Consider the following 23,920-nt stretch of genomic DNA (forward strand, 5'->3'; position numbering starts at 1 on the left):
AATATAGAGATGAAATGACCTTTTGACCACAAATACTTCAACTGGTATAAATTCAAATTGATAAAAAAAAGTTTTCCCACTAATTTATATTTAATGAATGAGTATACCTGCCAGATCTTTAAAGTTCATGCAAAATATATTTGTAAAAATGTTCACGGACAACATTTAATTGGGTTCCCTAAATAAGCACTCTTCCGGGACGATTTAATAAAACGTAAAGTATGATAAATGTCTCTGAATTTTGCTGCTATATGCAGTTGCCGAATGAATAAAAGTTAAGTACTGATGTATGTTCAGAGGACAAAGAAAGCCAGTAAATAAAGTACAACATCCTGTGGTGATTTTGTTAATTTGAATGAAATGATCGTTTCAAAAACTGTGCCCAAAGCAATTTGTTTTGTCACGGTGTAGAACGAAAAAGAAAATGATTTGTCTTATCTGTGAAAGTCAGAACACAAAGTAAGAAAGCGCAAGCCAATCAAAACAACAATTCAGACAAAAGAGTACATTTGAAATGAAAAGACAATAGAATAAGAAAGTTACTGTTTCATAGCCTTGGCAGATGTTTTAGCTTGGGCTGTTCTATAAATAGCTTGCCAGTGAGGGGACATTGCCATCTTTTAGGAATGTTGAAGAAAGGAACAATTTGGAAAATGCAAACACCAGCAGAGATTTCTAAGGATACTGCTGCCTGTTGATAAATATCTGTTCTAAAATAATCTTTGTATTTTCATAAATGAATATCAACATTTATTTTCTGAAGAAGAGACAAATGTCTTGTCATTGTTTGCAATTTAAAGGCAAACGTCACGTTATGATTTGCAGCCGGCACCCGAAAGGGATGAAATAAGTTACAACCTTTGACGTGTTCAACCGTGTGAGTGTAACTGTCGCCTCTGTGATCAAATTAAAGGCAACCCGAGCCGATCCCATTCGTATCCATTATACTTTGAAATGGATCAATGGCGAGAAGGTGCGGGCCTCATCGCTCTGCGCCTGTCAGCGAGGCGAGTCGTGAGCTAAAAGAAAATGAGCGGGCACCAGCAGAAGCTGGGCAAACATGGTGTACATGAAATGTTGATGTTTATCAAGCCGGAAAAAGAATTTATTATCTCGTGCGTGTGATGAAGTGCTTCTGGGAAAATATGCATGATGTGAAGAGAGCGATGTCTTTGCGCATGTGTGTGTGGTTTTTTTTTTTCACTCTTTATGTGTTTCAAGCACTTTTTTTTTCTTCCCTTTTTTAAACCATGTTGCCGCTGTACCCCCTGAGCCTTGAAACCCCTGGGTGGTCGGTATGGCCTACTTTATGAATTTCCTGCCGCACACAAACAACTTAAACGCGCACAATGCACAGTCAGCCCAACTTACAAACACACGCAATAAAGACCTTGTAAGCACATCAACACAATGTGAATGAAAGCACTTTTGCCTTCATATCTTATTGAGGACGAGAATTTAGAGTAAGGATGACAGAAAGGAAATGCGGAATGATGAGGCGCATGCAGGGAGGTGGGTGGACCACAAAAAAAAAAATGGCCGCCCAAATGATAATACTATACCACAGTGTATGGTGCAGAGCCAAGACACACACTGTGAATAATATGCTGTGCTTTTCTGCTGAGCTGGTTTGTCGTAGCATTAAAAAATATAGCACCAAACAAGTTCCACTGGCGAACCTTAATGAAGACAGCCCAAGGGATGGATGATTAAGACAGAGAGAAGAAGAATCGGCCTCACTACAACGTTAATTGTTTTCCAATGTTCATACATACATTGCTGAGCTCAGTAGCCAATCAGCTAGGACGTTATACAGTAGCCCTGAAAACAAAAGAAGGTTCTAATGCAGGAGTGTCAAACTATTTTTTTGTTGTGGGCCGCTTTGTAATCATAGATTCCCTCTGAAGGCCATTATGATGTCTTCTATATACATACACTGTAGGCTACTAGTTTTGAAATCACAAACTAGTAAAAACTGTTCAAACGGTTTAAAAAGATGAACGGTCATACATTCACAACATTTTTCAAACATGAAGACAATTTGTAATTTTTGTTATGACACAAAATCTATGCAATCTTCGCGGGCCACATAAATCGATGTCGTGGGCCGTATCTGGCCCCCGGGCCTTGAGTTTGACACCAAGGCTCTAATGGCTCACTATTTGGCAGCATCTGATGGGTTGATACAGACCTAACATCAAGTGTGTCAAAATAATAATGGAAAAAAAAAAAGCTGACAAGTAATGACATCTCCTCTGACTGCCCTTACTGCTCGCAAGGAGAAATACGAATGAGCTGATTGATTAATCACTTCTGAAAATGATCGAGTTGACTCATTGATTCATGCACAGCAGGGACATGTCTTTTTCACATTGCTTTTCCTTGTGTCTTTCACTTGTGGGCATACAGATTTCATCAAGATTACAGTTAATTCTCAGGTGGGACATGAATCCAGATTTCATGGTCACACCTCCAAAGACAAAAGACAGAAATGATGTCGGATGAACAGAACGGGTGTTCTTCTATGCTCATGCTTGTAGGAGAACATAAGACAGGGAAGGGGCGGGCCACAACCATACGCAAAAACAGACATGACAGAAACAGCGTAACTGATACAGCGTATCAGTGCGGCCTTAAAAAAAAAATGACAACAAAGCAAGCAAAAAATGGCCATGAAATTTGGAAGTTGGAGGAAAATAAATGAAATTGTGCTAGTTGTAAAGCACGAATACAAAGGGACTGCACGCATGCCAAAACAAACACGCACACACACAATCCATCCCACATGGTCTGTAAATAGAGAGCAGAATGTTGTGGACATTTGTGCACACGAACAAACGAGACACTCCTAGAATGGGAGCAAACCGATACGATTGTAATGTATAAAAACACATTTGACACATTTGAGATAAAAGGTCAAGGCCAGTGAAGATAGAGGGACACAGAGCGAGAGCTAAAGAAGTGAGATGGACGGAACATACAGTAAGTCAGGAATGAGATATGAAAAGATTTCTCCTTCTCCTCTTTCTCCTGCTGCTGTTCTCCTTCTATCTATGGACACAAGAAGCTACATCTGGGTCTGACCCTGAACTTGGACCTTTTTTCAGATGTGCCATCTATCTTCCAACCGATGTCTCCTGTCTAAACTATTTATACTACTTGTGATGTGGGAGATAAAGGAGATGCGTTTTGTGAGAACAGATTGTTAACGTATTTCGAAACAATAATCATTAAATCGGAATGGTAGAAAAATCCAACAAAATATTAGGCATTCAACAGCTTGCTGTTTCTCATGCCAAGTGGGAATGCCTCTTAAATTAAACACAATCTGTTTCAGATTTTTTTATATTTCCAAACATGTTTCCCAGTAGTAAACAATTAAAATTGAAATCATCTGTTCTAGAGTCAAACTAGCACCATATATCATTTCAATCAAATATGGACTTGTGAGGCATGACTTTGTTGGTTAGGGTAACATTCTTGAAAAAAATGTAAAAATAAGGCGACCACTGTCAAAAGTTGAAGTCGTGAAAAAACGTCAGTCTACTTTGAGGTACTGTGCACCCTGCACTGAACATTTCACATCTGCGGACAATTTAAAGTCTTGAATTAACTTACTATTTATGTGTTCGGAATATCGGAAGAAAACGGAGTAACCTGAGAAAACCCATACCAAGGCTGGATTGGCTACATTTTGCTACAGTTCACAAGGTCATGAATAATTTGGTTGTAAATATTAATCACGTTTGATATTCTTATTCTCATCAGCCGTAAGAACATCTTCCTTTTTAGTCCTTGTTTGGAAAGGGGCAAATCCGAGAAAAACAGCCCAATTGTCTTTATGTTTACACCAAGCCCAAGAAATAAAAACAGTAAAATACACCAAAGGGTTCCAGTTTACTTTGTTTACTCTTGTTTTTGTCTTCTCACATTCTTCTTTTTTTTAACACCCCTTGTTGAGGTTTATCTTATTTCTCAACTCAATGGTTCAGTTCAGCAGTTCCCACAAGTTACATTGAATGGTCAAGAGTCATCCTATATTTATCATACTCCATAACAGTTCCCCAAGAAAAAAAATCAAGTCACACTTATATTTTGACTTGCACATCAAATACAGAACCAAATCACTTTCCTGCATAGTTTTGATTTACTTTAAATTTTCAGCCCACTTACTTTATCAGCCTGAGCAACTTTTACGTGATTTATGTTTTCTGCACCCCCTCCCCTCACACCCCCCCCCCCCCCTCTCTTTCTCTCTCTCTCTTTCTCTCTCTCTCTCTCTCTCGTTCGCTCGCTCGCTCGCTCGCTCGCTCGCTCGCTCGCTCGCCCTCCCTTCCTGTGCGCTTATCTCGGTACACATCGTCAGCTCCAGTGTGAAGTGAAGTCTGACAGCTGCCGCCTGGCCCGGTCCATTTGCAGCTTCTCTGCTCCATCTCACCACACGGATGTCAATTAGTACGCTAAACGTGCGTAATTATGGATGCACCCTCCCCCCCGTCCCTTTTTTTTTTTCTATGTACTTGTGTGTAATTTACCAGAGAGGATGCGCTATTTCTTCCGCTCACCTTTCCTCGTTTCTTTTTTTGCAGTTGCTTCGGGACTGTGGGAGCGCTGCTTATCTTCAACTTGAGGGCGAAGAAAGACGGTTGAAAACTCCTCGGAATTCTCCGCGCACCGTGCACGCATTGGCACTCTCCGGTGAGCGCACTTTATTTTTATTTTTTTGATTGTTATTTTTGAGACAGCTTGTATTGTATGCAAAAGTAGTTGACAGATCGTGTTTGTGCATGTTTTGCGCATAAGTTGGACGTGTATAAAATGCATCCGTCAACTCTTCAACTCAATTCACTGTTGTCAACGAACAAACAAATACGCGTCAAGTGTTGTCTGGTTAGTGTTGCTTATTAGGAGGGTGTTTGAGATGAAAGAAATATTTTTGGGGGTGCCTCAGGGAAGTTACGTTTTTCTTAGGGCCCGTTGTTAATTGGCTTTAAAATTATGACATTATCTTGTTTTTTACTGCATGGTTGTTCAAGTCCAGCCTGTGGGCCGTATGCGATCTTTTTTTTTTTTTAATCTCATATTGTGAAAATTTAGCACGCACGTATTACTAATTTTGTGAGCTAAATTGGACAGAAAAAAGTATCCTAAATTAAATCTTACACTCAAGTCATATGGATTGAAGCATACCATAGCATATTTTATGAATTCAGTGAGCTTGGAGCATTACATTTGTGTTCAAATGTAAAAGCATATCAAAGTGTCAAAGTTCTTGGATTGTCCTGAAGGCGGACGCTTGGTGTAAAAAGTTTGGACACCCTTGTTCTTCAACCTCAGCTGTTCACTCCATGTTTTCATGTGTAGTGTAACATCGTCGGATTTTGAGGAGCTCTTGTCTTCTGTTCATCAATTAAGATTGTCTATTATGGCGATCTCACACTTCCTCCAAGCTAAAACATTCTTCTCCCACACACCATCCGCCGGCATCTCACCTCCCACATAACCACATTTGCTGTCCACAGCCGATTAGCTGGTGATGTGCCACCGTTTGCATTAATAAGAGCCTTCCTCAACTTTAATGGCGACTCATGGTTCTTGTCAGGCCAAGGGGGGCCTGTTAAAGACTCATGAGTAGAAGTCATCAAACAAAGATGGAGTGGTCATAAAGACACACAGGAAAGAGATGGTCAGGGTAGTCCGTTGATGTGTTTTATGATGCATGTGTGCTCTTGCTCAGTCATATATTCAATGCAAGAAAGAGTGGAAAGAGGAGAGAGATTATGCAAACTCAAAAGTATGGCAGAAAGTGGGAAAAGCCATGTAAGCAGTTTTTCTTTTATATTATTATTTAACTGTCAGGGTGTTCACTTGACGGACTCCTTGGGCTGTGACATGCTTGTCACCAGCTTGAAGTTTATGCGGATGGCTTCTTTTAGTCGGGCATACGCTATTTGGACTCTTGTATGGGGACACATTGATCAATCATTTCACAAATCACAGTTCCATTGACGTCTTTCGCTCTAAATTGTCCATTGTATTAAGATGTTTTAGAAAGCCGCACATTTCCCAGACAGGCTTCTGGAAACCCCCCCGAGGTTGCATACATTTGGAATCAAATTTCCAGACAAATGCACTTTTATGGCTCTTATGAACCTAGGAATGTTAAAGTGTTGCTTAAAACATATCCAGGTTTTATAACAGGGACCCCCATTTCTATTTTGGGTATTTCCAATGGGGAAAAATGTTTCAAAATATATTTTGAAAAAAAATAGGAGGTCACTCAGCATCCCAAAAAGGAATGTATTTATTCAGTTTTCATCTGTTGATATAGTGATCAGGTGTTTCTTTGTGCAGCTCAGTGGTCACGGTGACCTTGTTCAATAATGACGGAGGCCTCCAGCGCTGGCTGTGCCGACCACTCGATTTCCATCCATGTGGGGTAAAGCTAACATAACAATCACTCTTTGTTTAGTTCACTTTCAAATTTGTCCTGATGCTTTTATGTCAACGCCATCGACCTTTGTCAACCTTTTTTTTTTGGGGTTCTGTCGGGTGAAAATGAGATGTTGTATTTCACGGAGACGCGTTGACGTCATGTCACCGATGCGGTGTTAATATGATCGGCATGTTGATTACATCACGGCCAGAACTGCTGATAAATAAGATCCAAGTTACTAAAACGCGGCAGAGGCAAACACGGGGTTAAAGCGCAAAGTGCCAAATTGTGATACTCACAGCATGAAAGAAAGAAAGAATGGGCCGCTTGTGTTTGGTGTTGCTGGGAAGATGGCAGGCTGGCAGAATCATCACAGCCTGAAGAACATGACAGTCCATGCAGAATGCTTGGCATACAAAGCTAAATCAGTTTTTTTTTCCCCCCTCCGTGTGACAGATTGTGTGTGTGCGTGTGTGTGTGTTCCCTCTTTCTTGCAGTTGTTGTTTGTTCTTGAGATGCATACTTATGACATCACACACAGCAACACCATTCCGTACTCCTGTTATGGCCAAAAGACATTTGGAGACTTCATCTCCACAATGTTTGATTGGATGAAGGTCAAGACTCACTCACTCCGCCATAGTAAATTCATCCAGGCGTGCCTTTACTGGCCTTGATTTGTGCATTGGCAACAGAAAAGCACCTTCTCAAAACTATTTGTACCAAGTTGCAAGCATAGACGTATACTTGTCAGTAAGACGAATAAATTAGGGGAAATGAAACGTTATTTTCCCAACTCTGTGACTTTCATCCGCACTTATGGTTAGACTTGAAATGAGAAATCATGACAGCCATTTTAACCAACACCAATAATGTGGTTGATATTAGTGAGGATTCACTAGCCAACCTTCAAACTCTTTTTTTCCAATTAGATTGATCCCAAAAAGAGATGGGGGGGCGGGGCTAAAAATACACAAATACCAGCCCCCCCCCCCCCCCCCCCCTCACACACACACACCTTCATTTCTCTCTCCTCTCTCCATCTTCCTGGCAAGTACAGTTAAGCTCTAACCCCCTTCTCGTACTGCTCTCAGACGCAGGCACACACTATCTGTTTCACACCCTTTTCCACCCGCCCGTTCTCTCACATCTCTCTCTTCTCACCTCCCCTGGCACCTCGATGTGTTTCTTTTTTAATTGAGATGCATTTCAATGTGGTGCAAATGAGCTTTCTACAGCTCCAGTCTCAACCTGTGTGTGCGTTCCATACACGCGTGCATTGTGGGGGTGAAAAGAATTCCCACAGTTGGAAGTGAAGGCGCTGCTTTCCTGTTTGCACCTCCAATATGACTTCTGTCCCACAAAAGTTTATTTTTAGTGCGGCATTAGCAACATTTGGATGGCACTGAGTGGCGGGAAGATTCTAGTTGTGATTTTCCTTCTTCCTCATGAGTGTGTGTAGCAGCTCATTAAAAACACATTATATAGTCTTTGGTGGGAAAGCTAACATTAAATATGATCTTTTGTGGGACATATGAATTTGGAAATACAATGTTTGTTTTAGGGTCAAAGAGTCCATCCATCCATCCATCCATCCATCCATCCATCCATCCATCCATCCATCCATCCATCCATCCATCCATCCATCCATCCATCCATCCATCCATCCATGTTGTGTATTTTACTCGATGAATTCAAATCATTCCCAAAACAATTAAGTCAGCTACCGTACTGTTTAGGATGAGGTTGAAGTGTGAGATGTCATTTCGTGTCAGGAAAGTGCTGAAAAACGCATTTGACATGAGCTTTTCCAACGACTGACAGTCGGATTTACATCACATTGGTGGTAAAAGAAGCATGTCATTGCCACTTGATTGTTCAAAGTGATTTATCCCCTCTTAATGAAAGTTAAAAATGACAGCAAAAGTACAACTTGGTTTCTAAATCTGTGCGTGGAGAGACCCTTTAGGCTTATGCGCAGCACACATTCAGCTTGTTGACTCTTGTCTCATCTTTTCCCCTCATTTAAAAAAAGTTATTTCTTTATTTCCGTCGGTGAAACGGTGGGTAGTTGCAACGCGTTCACACCTCTAAAAACTCAAAAGTCTTGAGCAAGAGAAGTGTTCAAAACTCACAGAAGCATGCAGCCCCCGGCAAGGAGAAACAACTCGACGGCATTTAGTTTTATGGAGACGCTTCCAATGCCAAAATGCAATGAAAGTGAAGGCTTCACCTCGTTTTCAAGAGACAAGAGGAGGTGTCAGATTTTCACACTTAAAGGCACATCCGGCGTGGTGCGCTCCGGCGTTTCTCCCCAGGGTGGTCGCCGCCGCCTGTGTTCTTTGTGTGTGCATGTATCTGCATGTGGGGGGAAGCGGGAGGGGTCGTTAGGGGGAGCGATGCTGACGCCGGGGTGACCTTGGGGCTCCCTGTCTTCCTCCTGTCGATGAAGGGGATGACTTAGTGCCTCCCTTCCCACCCATGATGGCTCATTTATTATCATTAGGCACACAGTCAAAAAGATGCTGCTCGGGCCCTCAAGACAAAGCGCATGTGTGTACGTGTCGCTAAAAGTGAGAGAAAACAGAACGCAAACACAAACGGAAGTCTTTTCTAATACCGTAAGCGTTGCAGACTCGAGCATATGTCGCTGTCAGCCCGTGTTTATCATCTCGGTGTTGTCTTCTCCAGCGTGTGTTTATCTTTAGTTCCATGGCAAGATGAGCAACTTGTCGTGACAAAGTGAACCCCGCCCCCCCTCCTTCCTCTACCTGCTTATCCTGCAATTTACATTGCGCTTCATGTCATAATCTAACCTCGAGTCACCTCAGACAGCCGCGGGGAATTTATACGGCAGCGCGTGTAGTTGTATAAATATATATGGCGGCTACCTCAGGGTGGCGTCCCTACCGTCATTTCTCAGCGTGATGGATGGAGACTTCTGCCGGCCAGTCAATACCCAATCTGAGCCCCACTGTCCTGATTTAAGATACAGCAGCACCCAGGTGACACACTCACAAGCGAGCCCACTTTAATCACTCCAAGCATCAACTCCACAGTGTCGACATCAGTGTGTGTGTGTGTGTGGAGGCGCTGTTTTAGTGTGTGTGTGTGTGTGTGTGTGTGTGTGTGTGTGTGTGTGTGTGTGTGTGTGTGTGTGTGTGTGTGTGTGTGTGTGTGTGTGTGCGCCTTTGTAGTATCTCACTCAGTCAGCTGCAATCAGTCAGTGACCAGCACACACTTCCGACTTCTGAGTTCACTTTTCTGTCACGTAAATAAACAACATAAATATTGTGTAGAAGGAAGGATTGGGGATTTGTATAGTATGGACCTTTTTTTGGATTGGTGAGACAGAAAGGCTAAGACTTGGGGTCACGGTTTGTAAATGTACCTAAATGCTGGTCTTGTTTTTTTGGACTTGAGCTCCATAATGGAGAGATATACATAGAATTAGAAATAATATGAACATTTGGTGATTCTTTTTGCCTTTAATCTTTAAAACCTGAGCTTTCATGCAGTCTCTAGCATGGTTCACTAATTTGCAACTCTGGGTTCTGTATAATGAAAGCGACTGCATATAATGGTGAAATGTGCTTGGATCTGTCCTTCTGTGAAGCAAGTGGAAGTCCTCATGAGGAGTGAAATTGGAGGTGCTGACTTGTAGTTAAACCGAATTTGAAAATGGAAATTGCAGGTGTTTTATTTCGTGTTTTTGTTTTCATTCTTGAAAGCAGTCTTCACCTTTCAATTGCATGAGCTAATTGTGCCGTAACGTTTGAGAGGTGCTTGAAGTGTAGTCATATGAATGTACTTTGACAAACGCTGACGTGATTCAGAACCAATCTGGACCCTTTGTGTCGAAAGCTGTGGTGGATGTGGTTTGGAAGCACTGCAAGTGAGAGACCCACGAGATTAATTTGGAAGTTTCCATAGCAGAGGTTTTATCATAGGTGAATGTTAATTCATTAAAAAAAAAAGAAAAGAATATAGAACAGCAGTGAAGGCGTTTCCTCGTGGAAAGCATGTTATCATCCTTTTCTTTGGCTACACATCAAGTGTTATGTTACTTTGGAGAATGCTTGGAGTGTTTTTTATTTTTTTCCGAAGAACCTGCCCTTTTCCAAACAGTTTCTATCAGTTGGCGTACCCACAAAGTTGTTAGGGAAATTAACCATCTGGAATGTTGTGAACAAATCATGAGTCCCTTCTTTAAGTCAGCTTCAAGGCAGCTTTTAAGAGACCTTTGAAATGTTAGCTTTGCTTTCTCGTCGCTGGCAGATGTGAGAAGAAATCAGTATGTTAAGTATGAACATGTGACCGACGTACTTCAAACTAGAGCCTGACCTATATGGATTTTTTAATTAGGCGGATGCAGATTCCGATATTTGGCAGTATAAAATCCCGTTTGCCGATTAATCCATCCATCAAGTGGTTTGTATTAATTATTTTATGAAGTCAATATTTTCAGTGATTTCGTATGGCCCGTCAAAAAGATGGTACATGTGCACGCCAACTTCCGTTTCCCCGGCGGCACAGCAGTGCCAAAATCATGATCAGCACGGTATGAGCTCAAGTGTCCCATTAAAGTTCAGATGACTGATTAAAAGAACCGTAAAACTGCCGTAGTGGGTCTGAATGTTATTCTTGATAAGTGTTTTCTTCCTGATATTCAAAGTTTAAGGCAAAGGGGCTCACTTTTGCTGCAACGGGCGATATTTACGTAGAAAGACCCTAAACCAGGGGTGTCAAGCGTATTTTTGTCGCGGGCTGCATCGTAGTCACACTTTCCATTATGACTGTCAACCCAAATAAATGTATGAACACCACATTATATATCGTATAAGCTACAAAACAAACTGACAAATAATTCCTTTTCAAAACAGATTAGTGGAAACTTTTCTAATATTGTAAAAAGAGGATTTCTTAAAGTGAAGACAATTTGCAATTTTAGTAATGACATAAATTTGATGCACAATTTGTCTTTGCGGGCAACAGACAATGATGCAGCCCTAAATCCTCTGGTTTATCTGCATTTTTATGATATTTGTAAGACGATTTGTTTTGGTCATACAAATAATAGAAATGAGGATCATTAAAAACACCTACAGTTTATAGACCATTGTTGCTTATATTTGAACAATACAGGATTTTCTGTGAATTTTAGCTGGCTCAAATTTTATTCATGCGCGCCTTATAGTAGTCCGGAAATAACGGTAGCTATTTATAGTTTGGATGTTTCAGTAAATTATCCATCAACTCTAATAAAGACAAATGATACATAAAATTGAGAGATGTAAGTAAAGAATATAAAAAGGTTAACATTAACACTGGATATATAAACAGCTTTGGGAGAAATATTGTGGTAACATATGGTTGAAATAAAACGAATGGCAAGTGACATTCCACATCTCGGGTGTGTTGGGCGTCCCCGCTGTTTTCGTTTATACCGCGGCCGAACACACTCGGCTACGTGCAGCAATCACAGCGAGATTGTGTTTGCGCCACCGAGAGATTCGATATTTCTACTTTATCAAGACAGTAATCTGTTGGTGCCGGCCCGAATGGCTCCTCTCTTGACGTGTCATCATTCACATACGTACATGCACATGTGAACACATCTCGGCACACATTTTACAGCCCCTCCACTCGGGCTGTTAGTCTAATTTATGAGGCGCCGTTAATTTGGCCTAAACGCTCCTTGCGAGACCTCCCTCCTCTCCTCATCTCCGCATCCCTCCTTCTCGTCCTCACGCTCATCAGTCACTCGGCAGAGTAAATCAGAAGGGAGGTATTGCACAGCAGGCAATACGTAGACTGGACACCTTGACTAATATACCGCTGTCCTTCCGCCTCCTCCATCTGAACCCCCCCACCTCCTCCAAACACACATTTCTCTCCCCCATATAGATCTGCTTAAATCAAATTTGGCTCCTCTCTTCATAAATTGGGCTCTTCCTCGTCCCCACTGGCACTCCTTGCCCCGTCTGGTGTTCTGCACTTTCCCTCCGCCCGTCCCCTGACGCCTCCACCCACCATCTTCTGGCCTACGCTGCCGGTTTTTCCCTCTCCACCCGTCCTTCCTTACCTCGCCTTCCTACCTTACCTCCTCCCCCATTCCCCTGTTCTCATGTTAGGTGTAAATTTAGAACAGAAGGCATGAGGGGGATGCTTTGTGTAGATGTGCACGTGTATGTCTTTGAGAGAGCGAGAGAGACGACATGAAAGCTCCTCGCACTCAGATGGGTGTGATTAAGAACCCGAGCCTTGGTTATGTGCACATCCACACAAGATGTACGTTTGATGAAACACACATGACTCTACCAACTCATTTGGTAGAGGTACAGTTCCACAACAGCAAAGTGTTAGAAGCCAAGAGTACCACTAAGCTCCCACTTGGGTCGATGGTGCATTGCTCTCTCTTAATTCTATTCACATTGCACACAAGAGAGTAAAATGATGTGATGTCACTGCACAAGCCTCGCTTTTGCATGACTCTGCGTCTTCCTGGGACTGTCTTTTTTTTTTTCTTCTTCCTACCCAGCCCTCCAAGTCTCGAGTGAATTCATTGTCTTTCTTCTGTTTCTCATTGCTCATTGCTCACTAAGCCCTTTCCCCAGAGCATCTACCTGTCTACCTCTGGCGCCCTCCTGACTCTTTCAATTTCCTAGAGCGCAAAAATCTACTTTCAATAAGTCTAATAAGATCTCAGCCCCGTCATTCCAGGCCATACACACTCTACCTACTCAAGCTGACCTCGGAGTGGAGTCTGTATACTTAATGTCACAAGATGAATCATGCTGTCTTGTCCTTATTCCGTTGTATATTTTATAAGACACAGAAAGTATTTTAATGAAAGTGCCATAATTGTATTTGGTCCAGTTCAGGGATTGTCAACCTATGGTCCGCAAGGAGGTATTGTAAGTGGTCCACGAAATTGGAAATGGAAACTAATTGTAACTTTTTTTTTTTAATAAAATGGATTGAGTATTTAGACTTGATTTGTTTACCAGCTAATTTTGTGAATCAAAGAGGAAAGATTCATTCACTGTGTCACCCAGAAGAGAATACAATAAATGTACTTTATTTATACTTGAGTATATGGCAATGAATGCAATCAGAACAAAGACAAACCTTATGAAGAAAAAAAATATATTGTTTGCTGCTAGACTGTTCAAATTAGGCTCAACGAGAGGAGGGTTTCCAGATTGCAGCCAGCCCACCTGTACCTTCTCCTTTTCCCCAGCGAGCCACACAAGCCTCCGCGGCCTTCAGTTGTTATCACAGTATAACGTAAATCACTGGCTGGGAAAAGTCGTCGACCCTACTGTTAGCACGCTGCCAGCAATGTCAGAAGTGATAAATCCTGATTTATACTGCTGATCCCGTAGAACATGAGCAGAATGTGCTTACAGGTGGATTTAGTTCACAAGTCAGGCAGGTGCAATCCCACAGAATATAAGCAATAGTCTTAGAACAGTAGTCTTTAGAGAAGATCTGCACAAGGGAACGTCTCGTCCTGTTTGCTACACACACCTTGAATCCGACAGAGCTTTGGGAAGCCGTTTCTTAAGACAGATGAGACAAAAGTAGAACTTAGATGTGTTTTGATTGGTGACAAGCAAACAATTCATTTTCTGCAAGATAATCTTTTCCCAGCTGGGAAGCATGACAATGGGTAGCATCATTATTTGCTTTGGCTTTGCTTCAGGATGACGGCCTATCAGATGAGACCAACACACCAATCTGGAGCAAAAATATCAAGATGCACATGATAGAGTGGATTAAACATAAAGGCAGCCGGCGTAAAATGTCGTGCGGTGGTTAAAGCTAAAGACGCGTAATGTTTTATGAGGAAGATTGGGATAGAATACGCAATGAGATGAATGCAGGGGGCTTGTGAGAGTCTATTGGAGTGTTTTGGTCCGGGTTATTGCTGCAAACACAGGTAACAACCTTTCTCTCTCTCTCTGTCTCTCTCTTTCTCCCTCTCTCTCTCTCTCTCTCTCTCGCTCTCTCTCCAAAATCTTTCTTTCAGAAGCGGCGAGGCGATTTGAAAATGTAAACATTATCCTTATAAATAAATGTCGTACAGATTGAATTTGATATTTTAATGCAACACAAAGATTGTGACAGACAAAAAGATCATCCGTGACTCACAGGCATTTATTCTTTATCCTCTTTAAAAAACTAATCAAATTGCAAACAAACGAAAATTTGGGTGCAAGTGTAACTGCAACCACACACACCCACACACACATATCTTAATCCCCGAGCGCTGAGTGGCGATCCACTAACTTGTCCCTCTGTAGCGGGCCGGGAAGGATGTGTTGGGCCCTTTGGGGAACTCTTAATCATGTTGCTCATCTCGCTGTGGTTTGCTGCGTGCGCTTTGACAGAGCGTGTGCGTGAGTTATGTGGAAGCTTGTGTCTTTATCTCCCTTCCCCTTCTGTCTCTTTGCCTCCATCGCTCTTTTAGCACCTCCATCACCGTCTGTCTCTTCAGACGCTCATCCCCGGGTCTCAGGACTTATGTCTGTTTGTATTTTTTTTTTTTTATCTCCCTATCCTGTCGTTCTTTTCCTCAACAATTTCGCACCAGACACCCACATCTCACTTCTTCCGTCCGTCGCCCTGCCCCCTCCCCCTTGTCTTACTTCATTTTCTCGCTTCCTCGGTCCTTCTCTTTGCTCCCTCATACTTTTCTGCTTTGCGGTGGATGTGCTTGAGAAGATTTACGGCTGGGTCCCATCTCCATCAGGTGTGGAGACGTAAGGAAAGCCATGAAAGCGGGAAACAGATGGAAGATGGAACAGGGTGTAGAGAGATGAAGAAGAAGGGAGGGGAAGAGAAGCTGAGAATGTGGGAGAAGAAACAGTAAAGGACACTTTGGACATTTAGGAAAGATGACAAGGACAATGCCTGATATACAACACCGCTCAATGTTTGTCAGTAGCACATACAAGACTTTAATTGAGATAATAATCACCGTCTCGTGAATATAATCTTATAATTTTATCTCCAAAGTTATACAGGCTGCAACGGAGAAGCAAAAAACAACCTGCAATTGGTTTATTTTTTAATAAGAATTGTAATTTCTTTTATTTAAATTCAGTACTTAAGTACAGTCTATATGTTTGCAGAGAAAGAGCCACAGATTTGATTTCTTAGTGAAGGGCTAGCCGCAAGTCGAGTGTTTAGTTAGTTAACAGTTTTAATTGAGGTGGATAAATAATCTGTCTTTCGTATGAATTTGTGCTTTATTTGATTTTTTCTTTCTGTAAGATTAACACATTTATGTGTCATAATCATTTATTGTAATACAAATCAATTATTGCTTGTTTGATAAAAAATGCAGCAAGAAAGAAACTTTGACAAAAAATAATGACAATAATTTATAATCGCAAAATTACAGGGGGGGGGACACAATTAGATAACTTTTCCAAATCATTCAGCCCTAATTAACATCATCATCAAATCTTTCCCATGACACTCATAATCAATCAGCCTCTGAATGTGTTGCTTCCATCAATTCCCTTAATGGTATAGGATACATTTACTGTTAATCTTCCAGGGAAATCTCAATACAATTTGTAACTGTATTCGGAGCCTAGAACAAAAAAAAAAAAAATTCTTACTATTGAGTGGGGGCTCACACATTACTAACATGAAGTTTGCTGTCAGTTTCCAGGTGAAAACTGCAACAAGCACAAACCAATTTGTGATCTCGTCACATTCTTGTTCAAAGCTCTCAACCGTAAAGCACTGGACATTTTTTACGACTTCAACTTGCAGCCAAGTTGGGTTGCAATGAATATGTTTAACCCTCTAATAGATTATTGACACAGTTTTATGGCCCCAAGAGGTACCATCCATCTTTAAAGACTGACTGCCTTAAGTACAGTTTGCACAAATCATTCGTCTGCTGCTTTGCGGCGGTCTCGCGACTGTCTATAAATAAGCACTTTACGTCAACAGGATATAACGACATATGCCTGCCCAGAATTTTTAAATATTTCAATTAGGTAGTAAACTGACACGTAAGCGCTTTTCAGACAGTTCTTAAAATAATTTAGTAGGACATTTGGCAAAAAGCCCTGCTATACTGTAGAAAATACACACACTGACTAACATTTTGTTATCCTCCCATTTCTAACCCTGAGACTTATTTCAATACTTGTATTGCACATTTCATTTGTTGTGTTACATGACATCATATTGCGTGCTTCACTCCTTCCAAATTGATTCCGCTTGTATTCAAAATTAGAATTAGGTGTGTATTTTTAGCAGAGTAGAGCAGGAAGACCCCTTCTTGAATGCCTCTAAAACGCCACTTGCCCAGCACTTGAGAACGTTTATCCTCATATTAAATAATATTATAGGGAAAAACGTCCACTATAAAACAACACTTTGTGCCTCCAGTTCTGTAATGATTAAAATATAAAAATCTTTAATAGCTATGTTGAAAGAAACCCAGCTCATTAAGATGTATGCATCTTGCCACTGAGGTTAACAGTAGAATTAAAACTATTTAGCGGAATGCTCAACATGCAACAAAACCAAATAGTAATCCAAACAACAAAACGAAACCCATGATAAATTCTCGAAAGATCAGTATCAACTAATATGTTGTTTTGGCATTTTTGTCTTCTTAAAGGTCGTACATAATTGATATTGGTGGTAGTCCTCACCCGAGTTCTGTCAGCAGCCTTTTCTACTGACTTGGCTCATTAAAGCTTCTGATCATCCATCCCATTTTTCTTGGTTGAATCTCACATTTACAACTGTCTTTTTTTTTTTTTTTTTTTTTTTTTTTTTCCAGAGCTGTGGCATTTTAAACTCACAGGCAGCCTATTTAGCCGTACAGCTCGTTGGACAAGATTTTTATTTTGTGTCATACAAACACTGTTTGTGTTGTGTAACAAATAGTTGGAATAATTAATTATTTTCCTGTTTGAGAGTGACAAATTCAATATTGCTGCTTGTGGGGTGAATGTGCATGAATGGAAAAATATGACAACATTTCTATTGAGGAGAAAACAAAAGAACGGTGACATTACCACTTGGCAGCGGTAAATAAAGACTTTATCCTTCCATCTGTCAAGCAAATGGAGGAGAGACATGGCTCAAAGACTGTCAGCCTTCATCCAAGTTGGTGAAATATATTCAATGTTTATACTTGTACTTATAACCTGGATGGTTTTAATTTGAAAAGTTAAAACATTATTCATCGCACAAATGTTCAGATTTAAAAGTGATAAGAAAATAAAAATGGATCTCCACCAAATGGTAATGATTTTTTACCTTGGCCTCCTTCGAGTTTGATAGAAGTAGTTTTTGAGTTATGACAGATTTTTTTTAATATATATATTTATATATAAATCCTGCCACAGTTTTACTTTGCAATCCTGAATTATTTCAGTGGCTGCCCAATAACAACGAAAACAGCCCTTTGCCCTTGTACCTGTTCTCAATCATTAAAATAGCTTCTAGCATTTCAGTCTGACACCTATGAAATCATTTCTGACCTTACAGTACATTTTGGAAAGGCTGCTGTAAAAGTTTAACAAATGAATCTTGACACCTACCAGCTCACCTACTGTGCAATTTCAACCTGACTTGACAGCAGGAGAGGGGAGAATGACAGGGTGCTCCTGAGAGGGACACTGTGTGCATATGCGGGGGAATGTGAGAGCCATGGTGGCTAACCTGTCTGTCACTCGCCATCTGTGATTGGCACCTTGGGGTCCTCTGGCCTTCACTTGGCCCACTGGCTCCTGCTGTCAGGATTTAGGGCACGGGGTCACTCACACACACACACACACACACACACACACACATACACTAAATCGAGCAGGATCTCACCCAAGCGGTTTTCCAATCTGGATCAGGCAGATCAGATATGTCCTCTCATTAAAGGTGGAATGTCAAGAGTTGTAAGGCAAGGTAAAGATGATGATGTTCATAATACACAAATATTCTATTGGTATGGTTTGACGGCACTCTGATGGCCACTAGCTAGCTGGGTATTGCTTGTGTATAGGATATTTGCTTATTTTTTGTGATCGTTCGTGCATTTTGGATTGATTTTTAAATTTGCGTTCACCTACGATTTGGAATCGCAGAAAAAAACGCTGCCCAACAGTTTGCCACACTTGAACATGAGTCTCAGGATCCTGCACACTCAGTGTGGGGCGAACCTGAAACGGAACGACAAAAGCACACAGACGCACACGCACACACATTCCACAAGCACAGCAATGACACTGTGTGAGTAGAGGTGAAGTCTCTTGTGGGATCGACTCTTGCTGACTGGACTTTAACCTTTGACATATGACCTATGGCATTTTACACTCTCAGCAATATGGTTTTCCACTTACCCAGTCATCCAGATCACTTTGTATTTGCGTATATGCTTTTTGTTATATTTATGGCAGTATTATCTTTATAGTTTGATACTTTTGTTAAAGACATGGCAATATCATCTCTCTCGCTCTCTCGTTCTCTCTCTCTCTCTCTCTCTCTCTCTCTCTCTCTCAAGTGCATGATTGCCATTATTTCCCCATCTATATTTACACTATAACTGTCAGACAAAAGATCAGTATTGCTATGTATCATATTGTTATTGCTTACCGTAGCGCATCAATACAGAGAATTGTCAGTGTCGTTACTGAATCAAGCAATTGAAGATGTGCCCTTTACGAGGATTTCAGCTTCTTGTTATGATGTGGCCTGACGACCCTGAAAAGAAAACGCAATATAGAAAATGGATGGATTAATTAATATAAAATGGGAGCACAACAGACGATGGTTACCATGTCTGACTTTTGAATGTTTTCTCCTTGCAACATTACAAAAACATGCATGGAAAAATGTCAAGATCTGAAGAATTGTCCATAGGTAGGAATGTTAGTGTAAATATTTTTTTCATCGCTGGAAACCAGTTCAGAGTGTAACCTGCTTCTCCAAAGTCAGCTGGGATTGACTCAATCTCATTCATTATCCTTATGGGGACAAGCACTATAGAAAATTGATGGATGGGTGGATAAAGTAGATCAATGGATTATATTAGTTCTTTAACTGGCTTTGTTCAGTTTGCTTTTGGCAAAAAGATAACAGTTCCACTTCATTGCTCATTATTACTTTGTTTTAATAAATCAAGTCTTGTTAATAGTTAATTTTTTTTCATGGTAAAAGTACCTCTAAGATTATCCATTTGCCTATACTGTTTAATAATTTTCACTTGTCCTCAAATTTGCCAATAGCATGCAAAAAAAAATGTTCACTTGGCTGCCATTTCCGATTTTTACATTCTAATCAATACAGCTTAACACCTTCATTAGCGGCGCTTTGTCCACGCAGCATTTGTTAATTACACCAGAGGAAACGTGGATGCACATAAGTGTGTGTGTGTGTGTGCACCTTAATGAGCACAGGTGTCCGTGTGTGTGTGTGTGCGTGCGTGTGTGTGTGTGTGTGTGTGTGTGTGTGTGTGTGTGTGTGTGTGTGTGTGTGTGTGTGTGTGTGTGTGTGTGTGTGTGTGTGTGCACCAGTAGGGGGTTGTGCCTAATGGAGCCATAATTGATGCTGAGTCTGGATCACTGCTGATTGCTATGGTTGGATGCCGACCTAACGAGAGCAGAGGCATGAACACAAACACACATATGCGCATTTCATTCCTCACAAACTTGCACTGTGGTACCAATACACACCCTTTTTCTTAATATACGGTATATATGTATGCATACAGTATAAGATGTAGGTCAAGTGACTATATACTTTAGTACATATGCACATATAGCAACCAGTTCTTTGTGTGTAACCATTATACACGGTTTAAACCTCTAAAGGTTGAACGCAATCCATTTTGAACATCCAATCCACCAATAGAAAATTAAAGATGGCGGAGCCAGAGAATTTGTTCTCCTCATTACATGTCAGTATCATCATATTTGTACAATAGATCCAACAACCCTGCTTTTATTTCCCTTAAATTCTCCACTAAAAGTGTTTATTCTCAATAACAAGTCCATGGAATAGAAAGCCGAAGAGAGTTCATGTCGTGGCTTTATGTCTGTCTGTGTATGTGTTGTGTGCGTCTCTTGTGTGTCTGTGGTTCTACAATGTTCACTGTCCCTGAAAGCTACTGAAGTTTCTAAATCAACTCTTTTATGAAGTTCTGCTGCTCTGGGCACACCATTAACATTTCATGTCACCCTGACTCCCTCACTGTCGTACTCCCATGGGCACAACGCTCAATAATACACTCTGCAAAAGTGCATCGGATTTTATATATTTTGATAAGACCCGCTATTATGTTTATGTGAGAAACACCATTAAGATCAAGCAGCTACCGACCTTGAACCTAAAATAATTTCTTATTCATTTTGACAAATAATGCCTTAAATCTCCACTTGGGGAGCAGGTTTTGTTTTTAATCAGAGCAGCACCGTAGGGTGGAACTTTTTTTTTTTTTCTCCCCTCTCTTTAGTTTCATCCCTTTTCCCAGACTCTTTTTCTATCACTGTGTCCTCCTCCTCACTCACTCAACACTCTCCCACTTGTCAGTTTTGACGTGCGGCTTGACTTAAGTATCGGGATCGGGCACGTAAGCTCATCTCATTATCTCCCCGTTTGGGTGTTTGTATGAGTGTGTGAGTGAGTGATGGGTGGAGTGGGTAAGCTCCCCCATCCCTCCTCTCCCCACCTCAAGTCTCCAGCGCACTGTTTGAAATAAAGCGACAGATAATCGCAGGGCTCTGGTGAAGTGAGCTCATCTGAGCGCCAATCGATACGAGCGCCATAGCTTCAAAGCCGGTCTTCAAAGAAGAGAGGAATAGCCATATGCTCGACGTGCTTTCTGTGCGTGTTTGAGAGTGTGTGAGAGACGGAAGGTGGGGAGCGGACGAGTAAATGTGTGGAGAGAGACTCGTATCAAGATCACGATAACAAAAGTGGGCGAGAGTGAATGAAATAGTTTTCATTTGGTGGCGAGCGTTATTGTCAATATGTTACGGTCACAATAAAACGGTGTTTGCAAACCTTTACTGAGTCAAAACACATATTTTACATTTTGGACAGCACACCACCAATCAAAAATGATTCTAATTTCATTTCAAACAACTCAAAGCTGATTTTTTTCTCTTGGTGAATGGCAACAGGTTACACATTACATTGAAGGTGTTTTATTTTACAAACCTGTTGGGGACAAAGTAGAAAAAACTTTAGACCGTCTCAGAGTAGGTCTAAATTATGGCGCAGATTGTGTAATGGGATTTTGCTGAATTTAATGGGTGGGCAGGCAGACAGACGACGTGTGATCGTACTCCGAATATCGAACCCTCTGTATCATTGTAGACAACAACCAAAATGAAATGTTTCTCTTTGCATGTGCAGTATTTAGATACAGTGCATGCATTCATATATAGTGTACATGAGATTTCATTTGTTCATTTCCTTTCAGAGTGACGCTCTGAATCGCTTGTGATCGCTTTGGTGTCGCTCCTTCAGTTGGACAAAATGACTGTTTTGTGAGCCGCTAATCTCCTGATAGCGAGACTGTCATCTTTTATTCAGCAAACCAGCGGCGGCTGTGGCCTTTGTTGGGGAAATGGGGTGGGAGAACACACACACACACACACACACACACACACACACACACACACACACACACACACACACACACACACACACACACACATGAACACTTACACGCTGTACGTGAGGCAGACAGTAGACTGTCTAAGCAGATGGTGAGAAGTGAAGGAAGGCATGAGTGAGTGAGAAAGGAGGTGTAGGGAACATGCCCAGGTGATGAGAGGAAAAGATGTGTTTGTCTAAGAGTGTATCGTATAAACTGAAAATGAGAACTTGTTTTGCTGCGTCTATGTGTATGATTCGCTGAGACAAGCAGGTGTAAACCAGTAATTAATACCACAACTGACTGACTTCATTATATGAAAATACTCACCCATGTACACACAGGCTAGAACAAACCAAATGGCCTTAAAGCAGTACATCTTTAACCCTACTAAGGATTATTTTGATTTTATTCATTTACTCGTGTTTTTATTTGTTTCTACATCAGTCTGCTCAGAGGTCAGCAAGGGAATGAAACGCGATATATGGCTGGACGCCTCTCAAATTGTGTTAGAGCAGTTCAGAGTTGTGTGCAATAGAAACTTCAACACACAAAAATGATCAATGTATATTAAAAGACATCATGTTGTAAAACAGAAAGAGTTGTGTTTTACAAACAACACCGAATGGAACGTCTGGTCGTCTTCTGACTTCTGAAAATTCACTAAACCACTACGGTGTCCGACAATATTTCCTTACTGTTTTAGTACCGGGGCAGTAGCGTTAGACTTAGCGGTCTAAGTGGACACTATAATGATGCAAGCAGCCATCGGGCCACTCAGACTCTCATTTCACTCCTAAATGCACTCATCACTAATGAATCACAAGCTGCTTTAGCGCAGGCTGAGCACACACTAAATCCTTGGCCGGGCTCCAGTATGCAACACACACTGGCTTTGACAGAGATTGAGAGTGTGTGTCCAAGAGCCCCAATTACCTTCACATCCAATGTAAGACAACAAGCTGCAAAGCTAATTACAAGGCCGCCACATGGAGATGGGAAACACTGGAGCATGCACACGAGATAGCACCACGTCCTAGTGGCTTGATTGTTTGTTTACAGCACATTTATCACAGGAATTAGTGCCGTTATATTATTATCATAAATGATGATTACAACCTCTGAGCCGGTGATCTTTATTGAGTCATCAATAAGACCCTGATTGCAGCATTGGCCAGATTGATTTACACTTCACGTCTCCTTTCCCGGCAGATCAAATGATACAATATGCCCCCACGTGCACCATGTTGTCATTTGGTGAATCTCATAAATTCCTTTTATTTATGACTTATAGGCTATCAATCTGCTGATGATTATCCTGGGCATAAATATCACTGATGGTGGCTCTGGTTGGCTGCTAGTGATTGGACAGAGTAATTGGACCTAATGAATATGCCAACAGCTTGCTTCTTTTGCTCTCCATTAAACACAACTGGATTAGATTTACTGTGCTTACTTTAACAATTTAAAGACTCCATCAGTAGGGTACTTACTTTATTTTCACACACACGCACACACGCGAAATAGCTTAGCTCAGTAGATCAATGGCCTCTTGGTCAATGTCTCCTTTGGGAGGGTTATCTATCCGCACCTCACTAATGAAACACTCTGATCTCCTCAAGCGTGTGTGTTTATGCGTGTGGGTGTATGTGTGCATGGCCGGTGTTTATTGATACGTTGCAATTCTATTTGCTTGTCGCTTAATTACAGATTAGTTCTATTTGCAGCAAGATGCATCCAATTTAATTAAATTTGTATATTATTCTCCCAAACAACCCAATTACTTGATACATATTTTCTTTTATTTTCAGACACTTTGGTTTTATATTTGACTCTTATTCAGCATT

At 41.1% G+C, this 23,920-nt stretch overlaps 1 protein-coding gene across 8 annotated transcripts in view; it reads left to right on the forward strand.

Annotated features, from left to right (window-relative positions):
* The window catches only part of LOC147057014 (receptor-type tyrosine-protein phosphatase delta-like), a 143,612-nt gene that overhangs the window by 22,703 nt on the left and 96,989 nt on the right, over positions 1-23,920 (forward strand). For 7 of the 8 annotated variants that reach the window (XM_085911165.1, XM_085911169.1, XM_085911172.1 and 4 more), the window contains exon 3: positions 4,590-4,698. The gene's annotated coding sequence lies outside the window, so the exon portion shown is untranslated. Of the gene's footprint in view, positions 1-4,348; positions 4,467-4,589; positions 4,699-23,920 lie in introns of those variants that run through there. The other variant, XM_085911166.1, reaches the window with a different exon arrangement.

The sequence above is a fragment of the Syngnathus leptorhynchus genome, chromosome 5 (genome assembly GCF_054491065.1).
Source record: "Syngnathus leptorhynchus isolate UIUO chromosome 5, UIUO_Slep, whole genome shotgun sequence".
Lineage (NCBI taxonomy): Eukaryota > Metazoa > Chordata > Actinopteri > Syngnathiformes > Syngnathidae > Syngnathus > Syngnathus leptorhynchus.